This window comes from Henckelia pumila, chromosome 4, assembly GCF_033568475.1.
Source record: "Henckelia pumila isolate YLH828 chromosome 4, ASM3356847v2, whole genome shotgun sequence".
NCBI lineage: Eukaryota > Viridiplantae > Streptophyta > Magnoliopsida > Lamiales > Gesneriaceae > Henckelia > Henckelia pumila.
This window is the reverse complement of record NC_133123.1, coordinates 212,653,729-212,657,020: the sequence shown is the minus strand read 5'-3', so window position 1 is coordinate 212,657,020 and position 3,292 is coordinate 212,653,729. Positions and strand designations below refer to the sequence as shown.

The 3,292-nt window shown below is 36.0% G+C and overlaps 1 non-coding gene across 1 annotated transcript; it reads right to left on the bottom strand.

Annotated features, from left to right (window-relative positions):
- Window positions 1–1,221: 1,221 nt before the first annotated feature.
- LOC140869906 (small nucleolar RNA R71) lies at window positions 1,222–1,328 on the bottom strand. Its single transcript, XR_012146896.1, has one exon. It is a non-coding gene; the product is annotated as a small nucleolar RNA R71 (small nucleolar RNA).
- Window positions 1,329–3,292: the final 1,964 nt, after the last annotated feature.

The window sequence follows — 3,292 nt, the reverse complement described above, 5'->3', positions numbered from 1 at the left end:
ATTAACTGATCATTAGTTGAATTGTTATATTTATTTGTAATCTAGCACTCGAGAGAGGCGATTTTGAATAGGACCGTACGAAAATACATCATTGGTGTTTATAGAGTTCGAGAGGCCTATAACTCCATTGAAGCCTTTGTAAGAATTACTGTGCTATTTACCGAATTTAATAGTTGAACTAAGATAGAGATATTGAGTTTGCTAATAAATACAATTTTTTGCTTGACACTCGAGTGAGGTAGTAGAAAATAATAGGAATTCTTGGCTAATAAACTAGAAGAATTTATAATTAAACAAGCATTAGAAATAAATTGGGGTGGACAGTCAAGTGAAGTCGAACTTCTAGAATTCATCTCCTATTGAATTTTCGTCTTGCGAACTCGTCATTAATTAATTTTATTTATTGCAAATTTTAGTTTGATATAACTCAAATCATTCTCGTAGCTCTACATAGGATTAAGATTTGATTAGATGCAAATATTTAATATAATATCATTTTATTCATTCTTTGTAGGATCGAATTGGACTCATTTTTTATATTAAAAATTGACACCGTGCACTTACGGGCACAAAATTACGCAACAAGTTTTTGGCGCCGTTGCCGGGGATTGAATTTTATTTGATTCATATTAAATTGTGCTAATTAGTCTTAATTTTGATTTAGAAAATTTAATTTTATTTTTTTGGTTCTAATTTTAAAATTTTTCCTGTATATGCAGTTTATGCAAAAAAGACAAAGTTACGACTCACTGTTCTTTGATCCAGAAATCGAGAAAATTGTTAAAGCTTTGAGAAAAGTTAAAAGAGAATAGTTGCAACAAATGACTGAAGAAAGGGAAAGAGTTGTCAATAATGCTCCGGTGCCAATCAGAGATCACTTTCGATCGGTGATCAAGAATTATTATTCTGGGATAGCTCGGCAGAATATCACAACAAATAATTGAGTTGAAGCCAGCTTTGATTAATATGGTGCAGCAGAATCAGTTCAGATGTGCAGCTACTAAAGATCCGAATTTGCATCTGCGCACTTTTCTGGAGATTGCTGACACAGTGAAAATTTATGGTGTTAATGAGGACACCATCAGACTACGATTGTTCCCATTCTCTCTTAGGGAAAATGCTCATAGTTGGTTGCAGTCACTACCTCTTGGGAGCATCACTACATGGGAGGACATGACATCTAAATTTTTGGCTAAGTACTTTCCTCCTACCAAGCTTGCCCAACTGAAAATTGAGATCACAACTTTCAAACAACAAGATTATGAGCTAATGTATGAAGCTTGGGAGTGTTACAAGGAATTTCTTTGGAAGTGTCCAAACCATAATTTTCCGGATTGGGAACAGATTGAGCTATTCTACAATGGTTTGAATGGAGCAACGAGGATTTCTCTGGATGATGCTGCAGGAGGTTCAATATTTTTTAAATTTCCTGAACATGCTTATGAGATGCTTGAGAAAATGACAATTAAAAGATATCAGTGGCCTAGTGAGAGATCTGAGATAGGGAAGCCTGCTGAAATTCATGAGGTTGATGCATTCACTGCTTTGACTGCTCATATGGCTACTACTTCTACACAGTTGGCTGCACTGACCAAATGGAATCAAAGTTCTACTGAGACAGCATCACTGGAGACTGCCGTAAATTTTGCTGATGGATTTGAGAGTGTGGAGCAAGCTCAATATGTGAACAATAGGAATTACAACAACTATCGAGGTAATCCTGTACCCAATCAGTATCATCCTAGTTTGCGTAATCATGAGAATGTTTCCTATGCAAACAATAAGAATGTGTTGAATCCTCCATCTGGGTATCAATACTCAGAATGGTGAGGGTAAGACATCTTTGGAAGATTTGGTGCATAATTTTATTTCAGAGTCTTCCACAAGATTTAAGAGGAATGAGAATAAGCTGGATAGTATGGAGATGCACTTAACCAATGTGAGCGCTTCTATAAAAAATATTGAAATACAAATTGGTCAACTGACGAATGCATTGAATAATCAGCAGAGAGGTGTGTTCCCTAGCAATACTGAGGTAAATCCAAGGGAGCAATGCAAAGCTGTCACTCTTAGAAGTGATAAAAAACTTGGGGTTGATAACCCAAAGGCAGTGGATGATGAGGAAGTTGAAGAGATTGTGGTGGATTCTGAAAAATCTGATAGAGAAAATTCTAGCAAGTCTGCAGTTGTGTCTGAGAAACCGCCAGTGCCAAAAGGTGTTCTGCCATATCCTCATCGGTTCAAGAAAAAAGCGTTGGATGAGAAGTTTTCAAATTTTCTTGACATCTTCAAGAAAATTCATATAAATATTTCATTCGCTGATGCTTTGGAGCTGGTACCACAATATGCAAAATTCATGAAGGATGTGATGGCAAGGAAGAGAAAGCTTGAAGAATTTGAGACGGTGAATTTGACCGAAGAGTGTAGCCATCCTGCAAAAGAAACTACCACAAAAATTGAAAGATCCAGGGAGTTTTACTATTCCTTGTATTATTGGTGGTGCAACTGTTAATAGGGCATTATGTGATTTAGGTGCAAGTATTAATTTAATGACTTTGTCTATATTCAGGTCTTTGGAGCTTGGTGAGATGAAACCAACCACGATTACTCTGCAGTTGGTTGACCGTTCTCTGACTTATCCTCGCGGTATTGTGGAGAATGTATTGGTAAAATTAGATAAATTTATTTTTTCTGTTGACTTTATAGTGCTTGACATGGAAGAAGATCAAGAAGTCCCTTTAATTTTGGGGCAACCATTCTTGAAAATTGGAAGAGCTTTAATTGATGTGCAGGAGGGTGAATTAACTCTACGAGTTGGTGGTGAAGCGGTCACTTTTAATATTTATAAGACCATGAATTACCAAGGTGAAGTACGTGCTTGTAATAACATTGATTTGTTTGATTCTTCTGTGAATAATTTTTGTGTAGGAATAGAGTTGAAGAGTGGGCGAGATCCGAAGGTGGCGAAGAAGGTGAAATAGAAAGCTAAGACCAAGCTGATTTTTGAGTATGTTTGGAGGGTGAAAGAGTGGAACAAAACCTCCAATAAAGTGACAAGAATTGGCTAAAATCAGCTTCAAGTCGGGCTAACGACTTTAAAACAAGCGCTTTTTGGGAGGTAACCCAAGTTTTATTCTACTTTTGTTTTTTTAGTATTTTTAATTTTTTTTATTTATTTAATTTTTAATTTTTTTTGAGGGCATGTCTTGTTCACGAGCTAACATTGAAGTTTCTACTCTAGGTCCTTGTAAAGAAATATAATCAATGTACCTGCTCCCAAAATTATGATGGG